At 39.6% G+C, this 21,512-nt stretch overlaps 1 protein-coding gene across 2 annotated transcripts in view; it reads right to left on the reverse strand.

Moving 5' to 3' along the window:
* Positions 1 to 21,512, reverse strand: part of CLNK (cytokine dependent hematopoietic cell linker) — a 230,735-nt gene that overhangs the window by 159,596 nt on the left and 49,627 nt on the right. For both annotated transcript variants that reach the window (XM_031942106.1, XM_031942105.1), the window contains exons 2-3: positions 10,564 to 10,791; positions 8,413 to 8,521 (exon numbers count right to left, since the gene is read on the reverse strand). The gene's annotated coding sequence lies outside the window, so the exon portion shown is untranslated. The remainder of the gene's footprint in view (positions 1 to 8,412; positions 8,522 to 10,563; positions 10,792 to 21,512) is intronic.

Below are 21,512 nucleotides of genomic sequence, written 5' to 3' on the forward strand. Positions count from 1 at the left end.
GGAATGAGGATGATAGAAGGGGGATGGAGGACTGACAAAAGGGAAGGTATATCATAAAAGGTAGTGATCAGAAGTAAAAGTAAAATACTTGTGAGAAGGGAAAGGATGGGGGTAAGAAGGGGAGGAATAAACAAACAAAAATAACTGTGAAAAGAGAAATATAGAGTTATCATAACTATAAATATGAATGGGATGAAATCACCCACAAAACAGAAGCAGATAGCAGAATGAATTACCCCCTCCCCACCACCGCCAGAATCCTACAATATGTTGTTTACAAGAAGCACATTTGAAGCAGAGAGATACCCACAAGGCAAAAGTCAAGGGCCAGAGCAGAATCTATTATGCTTCAACTGAAGCAAGGAAAGCCAGGGTAGTAATCATGATCTCAGACAAAACAAAAGCAAAAATACATTTAATTAAAAGAGAAAAAAGAAGGAAACGATCTTACTGAAAAGTTCCATAGACAATGAAGTCATATCAGTACTAAATATGTCCACACATACACAGCCAATGGTATAGCATCTAAAGTTTTGAAAAAGTTGAATGTTACACAATATGTAGATATTTAGATAATAATAGATAATGTCTGAAAGCCAGATAATAAAACTATATTAGTAAAAGACCTCAACTTTATGCTCTCAAAATTTAACTCAGAAAAATAAGCAAGAAAGAAGTTATGGAGGTGAATAAAATTCTGGAAAAGTTAAATAAGACAGATCTCTGGAGAATAGGAATAGAAAGGAATATACCTTTTTCTCAGCAGTAAATACAAAAATTCACTATGTATTAGGGCATAAAAACCTTACAGCCAAATGCATAAAAGCAGAAATAGTAAATATATCCTGTTTAGATCACAATGCAAAAAAAGCTACATTCAATAATGAACAATGGAAAGAGATTAAAATTAATTGGAAATTAAATAATCTCATCTTAAAAAAGACAAGTGTCAAACTACTGATAATTTCATTAAAGAAAATGGCAGTGTACCAAAATTTATGGGATGCAGCCAAAACAGTACTTAGGGGAAATTTTATATCTCTAATTGCTTATGTCAATCAAATAGAGAAAAGACAGATCAATGAATTGGGCATGCAACTAAAAAAAAAAAAAAAACTAAAAAAAAGAACAGATAAAAAAAATCTGAAACACAAAATTGGAAATTCTGAAAATCAAAAGAGAGATTAATAAAATTGAAAGAAAACTATTTACCTAATAAATAAAACTAGAAGCTGGTGTTATGAAAAAAACCACAATAAAAAAGCAAAAACATACTCCATGACCCTCTTGAAAGATGGGAAGGGATGGCCATTCTAAAACCTGAGAACATGTAATCTCCCTCTCCACCAGACCTTACTTATTGGTGAAAAATTTCTACTCCATTCACATTTACATTTCTTAGACATCAACTAAAATAGAAAGAATCTCTTATTATACTGGCAATTTCTGTCTTATGCACAATTTTAGTGTAATTTGGAAGCACATTTAGTGAACTGGATCCAGACATTGTATGTGTTCACTTAAGCCTGGCTTTTTAAAATGATGGCAGTTATCCTCAATCTTTAAAATGTCACTTTGAATTTTTCTTTTTTAAAAAAATTATTTATTTTCCTAATTTGATTTTTTTTATTAAAGCTTTTTATTTTCAAAACATATGTTTTTTCAACATTGACTCTTGCAAAGCCTTGATAGAGATTCAGATGATATGATGGTATACTTAGAGAATCCTACAGAATCAACTAAAAATCTACTAGAAACAATTCACAACTTTATCTAAGTTGCAGGATACAAAACAAATCCAGATAAATAATCAGCATTTCTATATATTACCCACAAAATCCAGCAGTAAGAGATACAAAGAGAAATTCCATTTAAAATAACTGTAGATAATATAAAATATTTGAGAGTCTACCTCTCAAAGCAGTCAGAAAATATATGAACACAATTACAAAATGCTTTTCACAGAAATCAAGTCAGATCTAGTCAATTGGAAAAATATCAAGTGCTCATGGGTAGGATGAGTGAATGTAATAAAAATGTCAATACTACTTAAATTAATCTACCTATTCAGTGCCATGCCAATCAAACTTCCAAGAAAGTTTTACAGATCTAGACACAGTAATACCAAAGTTCATCTGGAAGAACAAAAAGTCAAGAATTTCAAGAGAATTAATGAAAAAAATGCAAATGAAAGTGGCCCAGCTCTGCCAGAGTTAAAAGTATATTATAAGGCAGCAGTCATCTTTGAGTTTTTCAAGCATAGTCTGAGTTTATAGCCGAGCATTTTTTCACAAAACTTTCTAATTGATGGAGAGAATTTCTGTAGAAGGGCATCGTTGGCACAACAGGTTTGGAGAGGAGAGACACTCTTTCCTTTTTTTTGAAGGGCACATAATTCTAGGTTCTCTTGAAGATTGACTTAAGACCCATGAGAGTGAGGTAGATGAAAGATGGAGACGTAGGTGAGCCATCACTTTGGCATGTGCCTGATTTTCAGTGTGCTTCCTTAGAGATTTTAAGGAATTTTCTTTGGGGCAAAAACAGGACCCATCTCTTACTTGAGCTAAGCTTTCATGTCATTCTTGGATTTTTAGTGTCTCAAGGTTATGATAATCCTGTGTGGTCCAATTAACTTGACGCTGCTCCTTGGGTAAAGATGGGCTTGATCTTAGACAATCCACTGTGCCAGTTTTATGATGAGGAGAGAGAAACAGCTGTTTTGCCATTATCTCAATTATCTAGTGTGTTGAATAAAAAATCCTGAGAGACAGAGTTTCTGGGTAGTTAATGATTCATTTATTAATTAAGTTAGCTAATACTTAATATATTGATGGTCAGTGGTTTTTCTCAGTAACTGAAGAGAGAACCTGAAAGCTTTAAATAATTCTTGAAAGGGAATTCCCTTGACAACTGAAAATCAACCCTAATTGGTGGGAATTTAATAAGAAGCTGGTCTGGAAGTCTTTACGGCCCCTCCAGCTGAGAATGTGGCTTGATTTTGGGGCTTAGCTACCTCTAACAATCTGGACAGGGGAATCCATCTCCATCCAGAGCACTCTAGTTGATTTTCTCTTTCATGAGCTGAATCACTCTAATTTCTAATAAGGGAGGGCTACAAGGACAGGGACTCATTTCCTTTGGGAGTAAGAATTTGCCTATACTAGAAGCTGTCTCTACTCTAAACAGAAGTACAATCTCCCTATTGTGTGGGATCTGGCCCAAGGAGGAACAGTGTGTTCCCCAAGACTTAGGGACATCTCATTAATCAGTCATGTCCTTCAGATGCTGTTTTGTATTTTTACTTTTTATTTTTTGTGAGGACTGGTTTTTAAATAACAAAAGAGAAGAACCTGGATTTTAATTTAAGAATTGGTTATTAATATTAGTAAACTCATAACTTCTCTCACTAAGATGCCCTCCCCCTTTTCCTTTTGTTTGCCTGTTTTCACCCCAAATGAACTGAAAAAAGACAATACAATGAACCAAATTGTGCCTAATGTTCTCCAGAAAACACAGATGTCTGTTCAGGATGGTAGGGCCAGGATACCCTCTAAGTTGGCTGTTGAGTCTCCCAGGAACACACACACACACACACACACACACACACACACACACACACACAAAGAGTTTGTAAATAAAAGCATCTATTTGGAAATAGATTAGGTGTGGGTGCCAGACTTAATCCAAAAATAATTAATACCCACATGATACAGAAGAAAGTTTACAAAAGTGAAAGCCCCCAAGCCTGTAAATCAGACTTCCTCCCCATCCTGGAGAATGCTCATTATCCAGGGAAATCCTTTGTTTTTCTGGCTTGTGCTGTACAATTTTTTTTTCATAAATATTTCTTCTGGATTTAACCTTACCCTAAATGAATATTTCATGAAGGAAAAAAAATCACAAACCAAGTATTTGAAGGAGGGGTAAGATAAGGAAAGTGAAAACCGTTTGGAAAAAAAAGATCTACTCAGTTACTTCTTACTCTTCAAACGTAGAAAAATAGTAGTCTGGATCTGGTGGCTTTTTAAAATTAAATAATAACGATAATGCACTTAAGGAGGCACCAAGAATGGCCAAATATAAAAGGAAAAATCATTCAAGGAAGTGATACTGGCCAGGGAGGTGAGAATAGGGGTGGGGAAGGGGGAACTGAATGGCAATTTAACATATTCAACTAATACTCATTTATTGAATTCCTATTGTGTTTAGAGCACTGTGCTAGGCCCTAATAATAGTGGTGCACATCTATGTGAGATTTGCAGAGCATTTCACAAAAATCATCTCCTTTGATTCTCACAACAGTCCTGAAGGCGGGGATTATTATTATCCCCATTTTACAGAGGGGGAAGTATGTGTGGACAGACATTAAGGAACTTGAAGGTCACACAGCTACTAAATATCTGGGACTGGATTTGATTTCAAATCTTTTTGATTTCAAGTCCCCCTCTGCCCCCGTACCCTCTGTCTCTATTGTTTGTAGAGACAGTTTGTAGAGGATTGTGGTACCCCTGCAATCTGGATAAGTCATGTAAAAATAGTTGGTCCTTCCTTGGGACTGGAGAAGTCTGAATAATTATGGTATTAAAAGATATTAAAAGATAAATTATGGAGAGCAGCTAGGTGGTGCAGTGGATAGAGCCCCAGCCCTGAAGTCAGGAGAACCTGAGTTTAAAGTTGGCCTCAGACATTTAACACTTCATAGCTGTGTGACCCTGGGCAAGTCATTTAACCCTAATTGCCTCAGCAAAAAAAAAAAAAAAAAAAAAAAAAAAAAAGATAAAATATATTGACATTGTAAGATAATACCACACACATATTTTATGCATTTATGAATTTCTAAATTTCTGTGTCATCTTCTTGCCTTTACATATGCTCTATTTTCAAAAATTTTCCATTTAATGTTTTATGTGGAGCCACACTAGATTGAGATGGGCAAAGCTGCCATGTGGAAGGGACAAGAGAAGTCTCTCTTCTGATGGGACTTGGAGAAAGATGAGAAGCTCTAAGAATGAAGGAAAGGGAATAGGATACTGAATATTGGTAACTCCCTGGTCAGGGACTCTTTCCTGCCATTAATATTCTCATGGAGGTTCCTAAGTGAGTGACTTGCCTGGGGGCTCCCATTATTACATGTGAACCCAGTGGTCTTTGGGCCTCCAAGGACAGAGCCCCAGCTGCTTTGGGTTGTAGGTATTCCAGGTAAATATACGTGTGAGCCCAGGATCTGAAGGCTGGTCTTTGTGCCTCCAAGGACAGAGCCCTGGCCGCTTTGGGTTGTAGGTATTCTAGGTAAATATGGAGGGATTCCTGAGAGAGTTATAAAGCAGAGTACCATGGGTCTAGAAGGAGAAAGTCATCTACAAAAGGGTCTTCTCCTAAAGCAAAATATGGTTAAAGCCTCAGCTTGGAGAGCTGGAACACCCAAACTGCATGATCACTGCACTAATGAAGGCACCAGGTTCTGAAGGGAGAGCACTGGGGTGACATTGGAGATGGCCTTCAAGATGGGTGGAAATGCAACAGGCAAAGAGGGGGTGCAGCGGCCAGGATTCAGCAGAAGAAACAGCCCAGGGAAACGTCAAGATGCAGAAAACCACAAGGGGTATTCAGGGGACAGAAGGATGGCGGTCTGGAGCAAAGATGTCTAGCAGGGCTGGCAGCGTAGGCCTCTGTGGGCACTCTTTGTTCCTTATTTGCCAAGTTAAAATGCAACACATTTCACTGTTGCTAAGGACAACACATTTGATTCTCCAGATTTCACAGAATCATTTCAGCCCTGTCCAAAATGATGTATGTGTTGGAATAAAAAAACCACCAGCCCCCCCAAAGCTCATCTTTTTTACTGTAAGCAAGAAGTTGAAATCAACTTTGCTCAGATCAGGAGAGCTGTTTATTTGCTGGTGATTCAGAGAAGGCCCTTTTTCTTTTTTTCTTTTAGAATGGGAGAAATACATTTCAGAGATATGTGTATGGGGGAAGAGATATAGGCTGAGCAGATTAAAAAAATTCCACCCTGCTCAAGAAAATCAGCTCGATTTAATTAAATATTACGTTAAATCTTATTAGCTTTCCAATAAATGGATAGGATAGATTTTTCCCAAAGAACAAAACAGACTCTACCCCTAGATTTTCTGCCATTAAAGAGGAAACATTTGTAGGTGATTTTATAACTGATTTTGTTAAGGACTTGTTCCCGCCAAGGGTCTTGGGGCAGTGTGCCTTTGTGTCGGGCTTTTTTTAATTGTAAATGATCTCTAATAAAATATCAAATGACTTGATCTAATCAATAGTTTCTACATTTGTCTTCTCCAGTGCCTCTAGTAGGGTTTTTAATGTGTGTGTGTGTGTGTGTGTGTGTGTGTGTGTGTGTGTGTGTATGAGTGTGCTTGGTTTTTGAGAGTCATCTGTGTCTGATAATTCCATTGCCACTCACTATATTTAGTATTAAAGAACAATTGAAGAAAAAAAAAGTAGTGAACTGATAAATCAGCCACTGAAGGGATTCCTTTCTTTTTCTGTCTGTCTTAGTCTCTGTCTCCTCTTTAAAATTGTATTTGCCTTTTTATCTGTCGTCTTCTTCCCTCTCTGCCTTTATCTCTCTCATCTACAGCTGTCATTTTCTTCCTCAGCTCATTCTATTTTTTTTTGTTTAGTTTTTAGAAAAGAGTGTCACGAAAGACAATGGTTTCACAAGTGACAACACTGTGATTATAAATAAGGCTAATGTGAAAATAGCAGCTTCTTGGGACTGCTGGCCATAATGTCAATGAATATTTAAATTGGAGAATTGGAGGATCTCTTAGTCCCTTTCTGAAGTGAGAAACTGTTATGGGCCAGAACTTGAAACAAGAGAACCATTATATTCTAGAAAAGAAGAGAACACTACAGGAAACCTCTCTGTCCATTGGCTCCAAATGATCATCTAACCCCCTCAAAATTTGATCTGGATTCTCCTCCAATGATGAGGAACCTCATAGCCCAGTGGGTAGGAATCCCCTTAATATGCCGCCCTAAGTCCTTATACTCATTGGCCCAACTTCTGCCTTCAGAAATCAGAGAAATCAGGGAGACACCACTTTTATATGAATGCCCTGAATCTCTTTGAAGCCGATGACCATGTACAGTCACCCCTGCTAGGCGTGGATCATTCAATTCATTTTTATTGAGAAAACAAAATAGCAAAACCAACAACCACACAAGTTGTCAGCCTAAGACACTGGAAGGTCATTTCTAGTCAATAAAAGTTTAGAATGAGGTATTTTAAATGAATGGGGCTATTGGAAACAATGAGCCAATCTCACACAAGCATTTTGTTATCATTTGCAGTGCACTCAGGAGTCCCAAACCATCACAGACATTCATTTGTGAGAGCAAAGCTGTGACCGTGTTTCTGCAAGTGCAAAGACCGGACTGCAGCTTGTTGAAAATGGTAAGATCTGGGTTTGAGCCCGAGCTGCCCCAGTCTTGGCAGAAAGCTCCCCTCCTAATACTCCACAAGAACTTCTGCGAATAATTCACCTCTCCTCACCTTGGTTACCCCACATGTGAAGTAAGGAGATTGTCTCTGAGACCCATTCCATTTCCAATGTTCCATTCCTAAAGATCCTAACACTCTCTTTTTATATCTTCCATGTTCTGGGGCTTCTTTTCACTCTATTAGCTTATGTTCTAAGTCCTATGTGCTAGATTTAAAATTCTGTGATTCTGTGATCTATCAGCTGTGTCATTTGGGGCTTAGGTTTCTGTATCTGCCAAATGAGACTAATACCAAGGCTCATCATGAAGATCGGATTATATAATATACGTGAAAATTCTTGAAAACTTTTAAATAGTATGTGCATATGTTAATACCGATAAGAAAATAATTATGACAATAGTCTTGGAAGTACGCTGTCCAGAACGAAATACAAAAGCTTAGAAAAAGAGTAAAGAAAGAAGGAGAAAAAAACATGAACACATTGTTGATGCTTATTCTGACACATTCTTTTACTCCCAGACAAAGAAGCCTAGGTAGCTAGCTCTCCATATGTTCAGTGTTTTATTTCTGTCTGTTGTGATTCCTAATCAGAACTGATTTCCATGTAGTACTCCAAGTACTTCATACTTATCTCTCTTTGTCAGTGACTTAACCCTTTTAAACAACGAAGGCTAAGAAGTTGAGGAGAGGGGAAATTTCATGTTATGGCTAGTTATAAAAAAAGGAATCAGTATGTGCTGAACATGCTGTGGAAACTGTGGAAAAGCCCGGCTCAATTTCACGCTGCTGCACAGACTTATAATTTGTTTTACTCTGTCCAAGTAATTTTATATTTCTTGACCTTACATTTCTTTATCTGTGGAAAAAAAGGGATGGGACTAGATGATTTTTCAGATCTTTTTCTGCTCTCAATCTATTAGCTGAAGAATACATACCTTGTTGTTATTATTGATGATGATGATGATGATGATGATGATGACGTTGCTTTCTTCAGTACTTTAATAATCCATGATTCTAATGGTGTGGATGCGAATCTCAAGCTCTCTATAATGAAATGGAAAGATTTATGAGTTTCACTCACTGACCAACCAATACACAAGAAGAAGTCTATCTGAATTTATTGAGATAAAACAAAACAAAAGCCAAAGCATCCTTTCTGAACTTATTATGGTCCGATTTTGGACAGATATTCACTGTTAGCCCTGAGCTTTATAAGCTTCTGCAGCTTGGTGGGATACTGAGTTTGCATTTATATTTCACTGTCAAAGCCTAGAAGAATCCAGGGTCACCTCTAGGCTGGGAAGAAGAATGACAGAAGGACTATAGAGGAGGAATAACAATGATAGCTGACATTTCGGTGAAATGCTGTCGAGTTTACAAAGTACTTTACATAGATTATCTCATTTGATCCTCCAAACAGCTCAGTGAGACCAGTAGGGAAATGTCATTCGATGAGTACAGGAACACTTCTCCAGGGGGATTATCTTCTTTTAAAAAGATGTTTAAATTAATCTTTATTAATGTATGGTAGTCAGCAACTCACAGTCATGAAGAGCTTATTGGTTAAGAAGGAGATTTCTCATGACAGCCCATTGAGATGGGTAATGCAGCTTAGATCTGGAGAGCTTCGGTGACTGCCCCAGTGCCATTCAGAACCTGAGCTGATGTCTTCTGAATAGATTTCAAGGGGAGTCCATGAGTTTGGCTATTTGCCCAAAACCTCTACATCTGTATTTTCACTAAACTCTAGCTTAAAATTACTATTTTCTTTAATGAGTAAAAAATTATTGTGAAATAGGTTCAGAGGATTTATCAGGCTGGCAAAGGGATGTATGGCCCCCAAAGTTTAAGAACCCCTGATCTAGTCCCTCTGCCCCATCATTTGATAGATGATGCCTAGAGAAAGAAGATCACATGAATAGCAAGTGGCAGGGTTGGATTTGAATCCTAGTCTTCTGACCCAAATCTAGTGTTTTGAACCCAGGCTTTGTGTAGTCCTTCAGCTTTTGCTTGAAGGCCTTAAATTGGATAGAGCTCATTAACTCTGAAAGAAACTTATTCCAATTTTATATAGTTACCATTTTAGAGAAAATTCCCTCCCTTCTTCCCTCTCCTTATCTCCTCTCTTCATACTTCCCTCTCTCTCTCTCTCAAAAGGATAATACATAAATAAAATTATACGTATATATTTCTATATATACACACATACATAATTATGTAGACATACATATACACATGTATGTGTTATATATATGCATATAATTATACACACATATTCATTTTAGCATATTCTGGACAAAAACCCTAGCCATCTTTCATCTTTTTTGTTAAAACAACAGTCAGACTAAACAGTGCAAATGCTTCTAAGCTCTTTGACGTTGTTCTAAGATGACAGCCCAATATGGGGTTTTCTTTGGCTCAATAGGAGACAAGAAGAGGCAGCAGAAGGTGTCTGCTGTTCAGCTCACCTCTTAGCCTGGGGTCACTGACGATGTCAGTGTTAAAACCATTTTTAGGAAAATAGAAGGAGCCCTTCTACACTTCTTCACCCAATATGCCTCGTTGTCCCATTGTTAATCAATGTAAGATTAGCAAAGATTGAGTTATATTAAGAAATGACAAAAACTAAACGCCACGAGATAGCTGATAGTTTAAAAAGAAAAATACAATTATGCTCCAGGCTCTGAGATCTAATTCTCTTTTAGTTCAAAACACAGAGCACTGTCCATGTAGGGCTCGCTCTTTTCTTTTCAGGCAACTTTAAGAAAAGAGGCAGCATAGAAAGGTAGAAATTGCCACGATCTACTTTAAATTAACCAGAGACCTTAGCCCATCTACTAAAAAAAGGTTACTGTTGAAAAGCTCTAGTTTTTCAATAAATTACAAGTAGTTATATTGATTTCCCCCCTTTTGCAGAAAGAGGAATTCTTTAAAAATTGAGTTTAAAAAGTAGATTTGCCCTTGAGCTTTGAAATGTTTAATGCAAGGTCTCTTTTTGTATGTGGAATCTAATAGAAAATACCCTCTCTGACACTTGGACTTGGGCATTCAGGGCTGGACAATTGGGAGAAATCTTTCAACTTTACCTGGATGCAGAGCTTCCAGCTTTCAGAAGTCAGTGGTTCCTGAATGATCATTCTCAAATGTGTGCCAGAGAATGAGAAAAAGCCCTTGGTGAAGACCTTCGCAGGCCCTGGTTGGGGCTGATTTCCTGTGAAGTCGGCCACAAGCTCAGAAAGCTGACCAGCAGAAACCTTCCACTTCCTCTTCTTGACTTCTATTGAGCCAAAGGAAGCCCCATCTTGGCCTGTGATCTTAAAGCAAAGCCAAAGGTGTTAAAGGTTGTTTGATCTGAGTATATGGTCCTTTTTGTTTCAGGAAAATGAAGCTCTTTCTGAAAGATTGTCCATTAATATACTGCTTATATATATATATATATATATACATATATGTATGCAATTCAATATATGTGATACTCTTTTGAGAAAGGAGGAATAGAAGGGGTAGGAGAGACAGACAGAGAGAGAGAAAGAGAAAGGGGGGAGGGAAACAGAGAGAGAGAAAGAGAAAGGGCGGGGAGGGCAACAGAGAGAGAGAAAGAGAAAGGGCGGGGAGGGCAACAGAGAGATAGAGAGGAGAGGGAAACAGATAGAGACAGAGAGTGAGAGTGAGAGAGAGAGATACAGAGAGAGATAGAGAGACAGAGAGGAGAGAGAAACAGAGAGACAGAGACAGAGGGAGAGCAAGAGAGTAGAGAGAGGGAAAGAGAACAAGAGGTTGAGAACATAGTGGAGATGAAATGTTTACAAGATTCTAAGATCTTTTTCTGTCTTTTTATAGAGAGGCAAGTACAGAGTGATGGACAGAACATAGGATTTGGGGTCAGAGAGTCTAGGTTTGAATATTTATTCTTCGGAGTACTTCCTGTTTGTCCCTGGCAAGTCACTTTGCCTCAATAGCCTTCAATTCTTCATTTGTAAAGATACTTTAGATGACATTTAGGGGTACTTCTAGCTAGGAATATACTGGTAAATACTGAACCAATAATTCACTGAAAAATGTATGGATGACATATAAGTTCAGTCTGTATTATTAACATTTTCTCTAGCACTTTTATTAAGTTTAGACAACTAAAAACAATAAATCAAACCCTAAGGTGTACCATTTGATCACACTGAAAATTTAAGAACCAGTTGTCATGAGCTAGAATGCGGTTACTCTAGGACACCCCTGATTTTTAGCTCTCAACCATATGGGAAATTCAGAAGCTGTCACTCTAACAAAGTGGATGCCCATTTATTGGGGCAGTAGCTAAACAAATTATGGTACATGAATGAAATGAAATGTTGCTGGGTTGTAAGAAATATATGTGATAAATACAGAGAAACTTGCAAAGATCTAGAAAAACTGATGCAGAGAAAATAAGTCAAGTCAAGAAAACAATATATATGACCTTCATAATGTAAATGGAAAGGACAATGCACATACACACACACAGAGAAAGAAAGTGAATTGTGGGAGAATTATAGAGAATAAGCATGGCTCAAAAGAAGAGATTTGAAAAACCCTTTCACTTCTCCCCTCTGCAGAGGTGAATTCTACAAGTATTGTACATCACATGTATTTTCAGACTTTTCCCCATGTATTGACTAGTTATGTTGAGTTCTTTTTTCTTTTCCCCTTTCTTTCCTTTTTTTTTTTTTAAATCCTTTCCCCTCTCCTCTTTTCTTCTCTTAATTCCTTTTTTATTGTCTTTTAAAATGACTGCTGTATAGGATGGGTCTCTGTGAAAAGAGGAAGGAAAGATAATAGGGAAAACTATGGTGATGGAAAAAAAGACAATAAAAACATATATTAAAAAGAAAAAGACATCCACAGTCTGAGTCACTTTAAACTCAGGCTAATTGATGCTGAAGTTTATCTAACATCCACTGCCCCAGTCAATGTTGAAAATGTAATCAACACCTTCCAAGAGCTTGACTCCATGTCTTAGACAGCCAAGCATACTTGTCCAGGGGAAGTAAATGACCAGCTTCCCATCTTTGAAAACTGGCTTTGGAAACAATTGAAGCGAGCATCATGGGTGATGATGGAAATCTCATTGCCTTGCTTGGAGTGACTTTTTTTCTTTTCTACTTTTTCTAAGTTTCCACATTCAAGGCTTAGCTCAAATTCCATCTGTTATTGCTCCAGCTTTTTGGGTCCTTTTCTCCTAAACTCTGGCAGCAGTGGTAGTTTGTAACATCCTCCCCACCCCGATTGAGTAATATATAGTTTTACACAATAAACTAGATTCACCCAATTTTGGGGAGAGGCCCTTAGAGATCATCTGGCCAATTCCCCTCATTTGATAGGAATGTAAAGTAATGGGAAGAGACAGACAGAGACACAGAGAGAAAGAGAGCTATGAAGACACAGAGAGATACACAGAGACAGAGACAGAGGGAAACATACATAGAGAGTTGGAGACAAAGACACCGAAAAACAGTGATGGACAGAGGAAGCGTCTACTTAGGTTGTTGTTTGCCCTTTGTTCTCTGAGAGAGACAATGACATCAGTGAATATAGAGAACTCCCAGTTGGCAGACAGGATCTCAGATTTCAAAACTTGAGAGACCTCAATAAACAAAAAAGGGGACATGTAGAGAACACCCAGGAAACTAGAAACTTCAGTGAGTGGGGTGTTCCCCTTCTCCTAAAATTAATCAAGAGTGCATTTAAGCTTGAAATCATGGGGAAACATAAGGTCCTGCCACAATTATTAGGGCATTGTGAACTTTACGCAATATTGAGTCCCTAGAAGATAAAAACATGCTTCAGATTTAGATCAGAGGAAACAGAAACCAGGGCTGGTCACAGAACAATACCTTTTATAATAACATTTGGTTTTAAGATATATAAGCAACATGATTTCTCTCAATAAACGGCTCTGTCGAATTATCAGCAACCTAGGTTAAAGCTAGGCTAAGGCGCAAGAAATTTGAGAAAAGAGGACAATGTAAGGCTGATGCAGTCACCCAAATTCATTCTCTTACAATTGATTCCTTTGCATCTCATTTATTGATTTCCTTTATGTTTATTTTACTCAGAGATATAACTAGGGTAGGGTAACTGGAGCTTTGTCTGAGGAGGTTGATATTTAATACTTTCCCAGGGCTTTCTCCCTCTTCTTGTCTGTTATCACCACGACCAAGTAGTCTACTCTGCTTCAGACCAGTCTTTCCTCAGAAACCTCACATCTCTGGACTTGTGCATCTTCCCATAGTAGCTGTACCCCAAATGAGATTCTCCTATGCCTTGGCTCTGCCTTCCCCTCTCTTGCTTCCCTCAGGTTTATAATTACATCTATGTATTTACTATTGCTTTGTTGGCAGTTTCAGAAAGGTACAGACTCCCCCCCCCCACTCTCTTTGTTACCCAGTGTCCTGAGTTATATGAGAAGCAGTACTGTTTCCAGACTGTGGACGATAGACAGACTTCAATCCATATAAGAGAAACATTTGCAGAGGGAAGCTGGCTGTGAGTTCGAGGGAATTTTCCCCTGGATAAAACATGTACATGCATAGCAAAAGTCATGCCAAAAATGAAAGCATTCTGGGAACAGTCCTCAACTTGTTCCAGCTTCCCCTCTGCTGATATTAAGGAAAGTCCTCTCTGAAACTCATGGGCATTTGATTCAAGTAGAATTCGTTTAGCCAAACTCATGTGATCCTTGTAATCTGCCTTCTGTATATTACTTGGCTAATGCTACAATGGCTGCCAATAATAATTCGCCTTTTTATAGTAATAATTAACATTTAAATAGTGCTTTCAAGTTTGCAAATTGCTTTGCATACATTAACTTATTTGAAGCTCCCAGTTACCTAGAGATAGTTACTACAAGTGTTTTTCCCCCTCTCCATTTTACAAGTGAGAGTACTTCAACTTTGAAAAATTAAATGACTCACCCGTCATTAATTAAGAGACAAAGGCAGGCCTTTCTACATCGACATCCAATGCCTCTAAAGCACTGTCCTGGGAGTTACATCTGTTACTTAATCTGGGATCAAAATCCAAGTTCTTCAAATAAAATGCTCATGTTCTGGTGAGGATACTAATATTACAATCGATACAGAAAACTCAATATGTTGTCCTCCCTCCAAATGATCTTAGTATTTTTGTCACTTTCATCAAGTCAATTTCTTACACACTTATCATGTCAATTTATAAAAAATGAAAAATCCTCTCCTCCTCCTGGATTATGTCATAATCTGAGGGAGTCCCAGGACTTCCAGTCTCCTGAGTAGCTCAGAAATGGGGCTAATCTCCTGTGGCAGAGAAGAACTCTATAGTGAGATATGCAAGGCAAGAAGAGAATGGGAACTGGAGAAAAATATCCTGGACTTTTGACCTGATCCCACCCTGTTGTGACTTCCCTATTTCCAAATCCAACTGGATGACGTGATAAAATGCTTTGGATTTCTCAGGACATTAGAGCTGGTCTAGGGAACCCTGAGCACATGTCAATCCAGGCATTCTTTTTGTTAGAAACTCCCATCCAACTACAGTAACCCTGTACTGAGAGATGCTTTTTAAAATACAGGAACTTATTCATTTTACCTGAACTCACTAATTGTATAGTTCTGAGCCTTTGAAGTCAATAAAGTAACCATCATTTATGAAGGAAATATAGAAAATTAAATAATCCCTATGATGGAGAAGTCAAGAGGAGGGGTACTCAAGGAGAGAAATACAGGATGAAGGTCTAGGTATAGTACAGAACAGCCTGGCAGGACAGGATCAGTTTTGTAGACTGTTGGGAAATAATTATGAAGAGTCCCTTGAAGGTCCAGGAAACTTCGGCCAGCTTTGCCTCGCCCTCCCAAGCCTCACAAACTTCCTTATCAGTCTCTGAGTCCTGAAGATGATTAGGCAATAGCAAATTAACAAACCCACCCATTTTTATCAGGCTCACTGCAGTGAGGAGGGGTTCTGGGGGGAGCTGCTGACCTTTGCTTCCGGTGAAGCAATGGAGACCTGCAGGAGCTTGTGCATCCATCAGTGTTAAAATTGCTGTTCTTTCCGCCTCCTTGGCCAATTCCCTCCTGCTTACAGAGGCGGGTTCGGATTGTTGGAGGAAGCAAGAACAGCACGGCTTCCCGCATCTTTGCGAGCTATAGGAGAGGGGTCAGATCCAGGCCATGTCTCCATAGGCACCAGAGCGATCAATGGGTTAAGGGTCCAGCATGGAAACTAGATGAAAGTAGCCTCCAAAGTCCGCCTCCGACATGCTCTCATTTTTATTTGCATTTCAAAAAGGACTTGTTGTCAACAGTCATCACTCCAGCCTCCTGCCATGGAGCAGGTACATGGAACATATGAGAAATTTACATTTCATCCTGGGGGCATACCACGCTGCCTATTGGGAGCTATGTGGTTCGGAGTTAATAAGACTGGTGGAAGGCCACAAACACTTTTATTTGGTCACCGCCAAGGATTCGGCATTATTCCAGATTCTAAGAGAATCTGGAATAATGCGGAGAAGACCCTTGTTCAGAAAGATTTTTCCAGATGCTCTCCAGTCAAGGACACAGGATTTTAGCCTGCAAATTTTTGATGGGTGGGGAAATTCATTTGGAGTTACAGGACTCTGGGATCTTATTGCTAGTGACCGTGGGCAAATTGTGTAAAACATGCCAAAGACCCTCTTCCTTGCCTCCCTAAGACAGACCTTGTGGGGAAGCAAAGGAATTAATGTACAGAAACCATTTTGCAGATATGTAAGTAATGCCGGAATGGCCAGCCTCCTGGCCAGTAGTGCTTCTGCTCAGGAACTTCCAAGGGTTTCTTAGTTCCGTACCAAGCCTCGATCTCTCCATGTGGATCTCAAAGTCTCTACCATCTAGACTTTTTTTTTAAGTCACAATTTTCCTCATCACCTCCCAATTCAGATGTTCCAGGGTCAGACTTGGATTTTCTGAACCTCCCATATCCGCCCCCCCCTCCAATTTTGTGCTCTTGCTTAGGAAATTCTGCTCTTCCCAGTCACTTCTCTAAATTGTCCTCATCCATCAAAACTCAGTTTTCTCTCCTGCTCCATGAAGTCCTATCTTCAGCTCTTCCTCTTCTCAACTTAGAGGCTGGACCACCTGATATCATTTTATTTCTCGTGTGTTTAAAAATAGTATTTTTCACTTAGATTTTGTAAACTGAAGAGCTAAAGGAGAAGCTAGGAGGAGCTCAACTGCGCAGCTGTGATTTCACTACCATTTGTGGACTGTGGGACAAGGACGTAACTGCAATGCTAATGGAGGAGGAAGGATGCTGACTGCAGTGGATGGCTTCTTTGAGCTGTCAGAACTCTTGCTTTGGAGCAAATGAGGCTGTTCTTGGGATGGAAAACTCTCCATGAAGGACTTGTTTCACTGTCTGGGAATTCCTTATATCTGTTTTGCTTATGTCTTTTCCCACAATATGGCAACTCCCATGAAAGCACAGTGCATTTGCATCTTACATGTTCTGGGGTGTCTGGGTAAGGGGCCTGAAGGAAGCTTGGTAACTTCCCTGGAGTTAGGGATAAATGTACTGGCATCTGGAAGCTGGGATCCTGGAACTAAACAGCTGTGTCCTGGCAGTGGAGGGTCTGAGATTTGAGAGGGCCAAGAGTTAGGCTCAGGGCAGGTCTTGGCTGAATGAAGAGAAAGCCCTGAGACTAATGACAAGGGAGCATGGAAGGAAGATTCTAAAAGAGGCTGTCATCAGAATGGAGAGTGAAAGAACAGTTGGCAAAGACTCTGTGGTGGGCGAATTTTAGGACTTGTGTGTAGGAGAGCAGGGGAGAATTGGGATAACAGCAGAACTGGAAAGTAGAGCCAAGCAGGGAACACGTGCAATGCTCACATTCTGGTAAACCATGTTGGCCGATGGCCTAACCCACACTAAAGGTAACCGATAGACCTCAAAGCCATAGATGGGTTAGGGGGATGGCTACTCAAGTGTGGAGATCTCCCTCAGCAAAATGGGCATTTGTTCCAGTGCCATGAAGGCACTTGAAGTACATGCCAGGATTCTTAGAGCTTGCTTAGGTGCAGAGGATGCCGAGCTCATCCCCTCCATCCTGGGCCATCACTGGCCATTCTGACTTTTATCTTGCCATTTGACTTTAATGACTCAGAAGAGAAGTGTTATGGGTCAGAACTTGAAACAAGGTCCTAATGCACTGGAATTGATGGAAACAATGCTTATGTACTTAAGTTCACACCTTTAAGAGTTCACACATTAGCATTCGAAATTCACAAGTCAGGATTCAGTAGAAGAGATTCACCAGTCCGGGAGATTCACAAGTCAGGAACCCACAATCCCACTCTCTCAGAGGAGGAGTCAACCTTTGACTTCACACCTCTAAAACAGCATATAAAAGGACAAGCTTCAGCCAGGAGTCAGTTGGGGAGATTGAGAAGTCAGGAGTCGGCATTGAGCTAGAGGCAGAAGCTGGAAGAGCTAAAGGATAAGCTGCAAGAGCTCTTGGAACCAAGGAGAGAGAGACAGGCCTCTAAGAAAGCTAACCAGGATATTTTGGAAGAGACAATAAAGGACTGAACTTTTAACAGCTGACTGCATTTGAGGTGATTATTACTTGGAACTGAAAGTAAGGCTGCCTCCAGAAGCTTCCCAGGAAACCTGCTCCCAGAGGACATTATATTTTAGAAAAGAAGAACATTACAGAGAAGAAAGTCACTGATTATGCGACTCTGCTTCTCTTACACATAATTCACTACATATAAGTGAAGCTGTCCCCCGTGATGAGGTCGGTCCTCTTGGGAAATGAAAGATAAACCAAAAAGAGAAGATCTGGTGTCCAAGCCAGAAGAGTGAGGGTCACAGGACTGTGCACAAGGATCCCTGCAGGTTACATGTTGACTCAGGAAACCACAAAATCTGTGCTAGAATTTTTATTTCTTCTGTTAAATGGGTTTCAGTCTAGATTGGGCCACTCTTGGAAGTATTGTCTTTTTTTTTATTTTTATCTTTTTTTTTATTTAATAGCCTTTTATTTACAGGATATATGCATGGGTAACTTTACAGCATTAATAATTGCCAAACCTCTTGTTCCAATTTTTCACCTCTTACCCCCCACCCTCCCCTAGATGGCAGGATGACCAGTAGATGTTAAATATATTAAAATATAAATTAGATACACAATAAGTATACATGACCAAAACATTATTTTGCTGTACAAAAAGAATCAGACTCTGAAATATTGTACAATTAGCTTGTGAAGGAAATCAAAAATGCAGGTGGGCATAAATATAGGGATTGGGAATTCAATGTAATGGTTTTTAGTCATCTCCCAGACTTCTTTTTCTGGGCATAGCTGGTTCAGTTCATTACTGCTCCATTGGAAATGATTTGGTTGATCTCGTTGCTGAGGGTGGCCTGATCCATCAGAACTGGTCATCATATAGTATTGTTGTTGAAGTATATAATGATCTCCTGGTCCTGCTCATTTCACTCAGCATCAGTTCGTGTAAGTCTCTCCAGGCCTTTCTGAAATCATCCTGTTGGTCATTTCTTACAGAACAGTAATATTCCATAATATTCATATACCACAATTTATTCAGCCATTCTCCAACTGATGGACATCCATTCAGTTTCCAGTTTTTAGCCACTACAAAAAGGGCTGCCACAAACATTCGTGCACATACAGGTCCCTTTCCCTTCTTTATAATCTCTTTGGGATATCAAACTGTGCATACCCTTTGATCCAGCAGTGTTACTACTGGGCTTATATCCCAAAGAGATTATAAAGAATGGAAGTATTGTCAAGGCTGCTTATTTGACACTTCTGCTCTAGAGCCTGCCTATTAACTCAGATAGTTGAGTCTTGGGATTGCCTCCCTGTGGATCAATCAGTCAGTCTGTATTTAAGTACTTAAAATATGTCAAGTACTGTGGTAAATGCTGGAAATACAAATACAAGCAGAAAGAAAGACAATTCTTGCCCTCGAGGAGCTTATATTCTAATGGAGGAATATAACATATAAAAGGAAGCCAAAAGGAGGCCAGAAAAGGAGGAAGAGGAGGAAAGGGCATGGGAAAGAAAGCCTAGAAGGAAGTTTTTGGTCAGGAGTGTGGCTAAGAGAGAATTGGAATCACAGCTGGTCTTGCTACTCAAGAAATGGAGATTCTGGGAGGAGTCAAAGCAAGGAAGAGGCATTAGTAGTGGAAGGTACTTCCAGTGTGAGACATGCAGGGGCAGAGAAAGGAGTTTCTAAACAGCTGAGGTAGAGTTGGAAAACCAAGAGTACAAGACAGACTAGAATGAAGTTGTGCTGCTAGGTCTGAAAAATGGGGGGCTCTGAAGGGAATCCCCCAATACCCCTGAAATGTCCCAGAAGGCAAAGTCACCCCTTGCCTTACCCAAGACCTTTGGATTTGGGGGTTTTGAGATCTTTCTAGTTTAGAAGTGACAGAAAATGGTAGGATGGGAGTTGGGAGTCATCTCGCCTAAGGCACACCACCAATATGGCAGCTAGCTGTGTAGTATTGGTTTTGGGGTGGGGAAGAACTAAATTTCAAACAAGCTTCAGGCCCTTATTGCATGGGTGATGGCGGGCAGGTCATTTAACTTTTTATTCTCGGTTTCTTCATCAGGGAAAAAGAATGGGATAACAATATATGTACAATGACGTGTCAAATGAGAATATCAGTGCATTTAAATGGTAGCTAGTATTATTATTTATTTTTATTTTTACTACATGAAAGTTGTATGATATTTAGACTAGGAAAATCTATTGTAATAGATAAGCTCATTCAGGTATTGCCCTGAAATCATATGACAAAATAATTATTCTCAGAAATTGTCCCCTAACATGCCCCAGTTCCAGGAAAGCAGGAAATGTTTGGCTTTTGTCTCTCTCTGTCCCCGGGGCCTAAGGCAGTGCTTGGCAAATAGTAGACATTTAGTGAATACTTCTGGATGCCTGAGATTTCTTCTCTGTTATCCAGCAAGAGTATGGGAACAATAGGTGTCCTCTCTTACTTTTTTGTATTAGGCCCGAGCTAGACCAGCCGATGTGACTCTAAAGGCCACAGGAATTACTCCATCAGCACCCAGACATCCCTGAGCTGTGTTTCCCCTTTAAACTGAACAGATGGGATTCTTTTCAGTGGCTTCTGTCAGAGCTAATTTGCCCCAGTCATAGAAGGGCTAATTGACCTCAGTCCCACAATTAAAAGCCCTCAAATGGGTATATCCAAACCTTGAACTTCCAGAGGATCACTGTCTTCTCTTATGATGTAAGTCCCCACAGGATGTTTATCTGAGAAGGTGAATTCTTACAGGAAGCCCTAGAGGCCAAACTCCACTCAATTTTACCCACTGAGGTTATATCAGCAGAGGACACAGAAAGCAGAGCAGGAAGAGACTTGATAACAAACCATAGGTTCCTACGACCGGAAGCTGCCTTAGAATATTTTTTCCCAAGCCTCTCATTTTATAATTAAGAACAGTGACTTGCCCAGGCCACCCAGCTAGTGGTTTAATCAAGATTTGAACCCATACTGCCTCTCCCAATTTCCCATTTCATGTAAATTTGATTATCATAGCTTGCATTTCTCTTGCTCAGAGCATCTGTTTTGGACAAGGCTGGCAGATGTTCTCATCCAAAATCTCTCTTTAAAAAAATCTCCCATGGTTTGGTTGCCAAACCCTGTTCGATGGGGTTAAGCTCACTGCGACATCGTCAGCACATTGGCAAAATCTGCAGGGCATGATTCATCTCTTGCATGGCCAAACAGCAGGGCAGAGGTCCCTGTGCCCTCTGCCCCGGAGAAGGCCATTCTTGTAAGGTAGAGAGATGCTTAAGGTCCCACAGCCGGCACGGGGACATCCTGAGCCATGCCATGGCTCCAGTGGCACGAGGAACAGCCATCAGGTGGGCACTGACATGAGGCTGATATGTGAGAGTGAAGAACCAAAGAATGAAATAAATCAATAGTGTTTCAGAAATGTTAGATAAAATCAGGCCGGCAGTTTTGGAATGGGACCCCACAG

The sequence above is a fragment of the Sarcophilus harrisii genome, chromosome 6, assembly GCF_902635505.1.
Source record: "Sarcophilus harrisii chromosome 6, mSarHar1.11, whole genome shotgun sequence".
NCBI classification, from domain to species: Eukaryota; Metazoa; Chordata; class Mammalia; order Dasyuromorphia; family Dasyuridae; genus Sarcophilus; species Sarcophilus harrisii.